Raw genomic sequence first — 308 nt, 5'->3', positions numbered from 1 at the left:
ACTCTGCGTCCCAATACAGCGAGCGCGCCTGTTTGCTTGTTCAGTAGCGCTGCGATGTTATTATTTAAACAAGCAATCGCCTGCAGTTCAGTCCTGCCAGGATTCGACCTCTAGACCTCCATGTTGCGTAGGAGACCAGCTAACCAGTAGACCTAATAACCGTTGGTGCTAAAATGTCAAGCGTCCTGATATAAGAACTAATACCAACGAAGAATCTGGACAGTTTTTTTTATTTTTTTAAACCTTCCTTTGAAATTGTGAATTATTTTAACAAAAGAGCACTGTTTCAAAAATAAGAAAAAAATTAA

This window comes from Triticum dicoccoides, chromosome 7B (assembly GCF_002162155.2).
Source record: "Triticum dicoccoides isolate Atlit2015 ecotype Zavitan chromosome 7B, WEW_v2.0, whole genome shotgun sequence".
Taxonomy (NCBI): domain Eukaryota; kingdom Viridiplantae; phylum Streptophyta; class Magnoliopsida; order Poales; family Poaceae; genus Triticum; species Triticum dicoccoides.
This window is presented reverse-complemented; position numbering follows the sequence as displayed.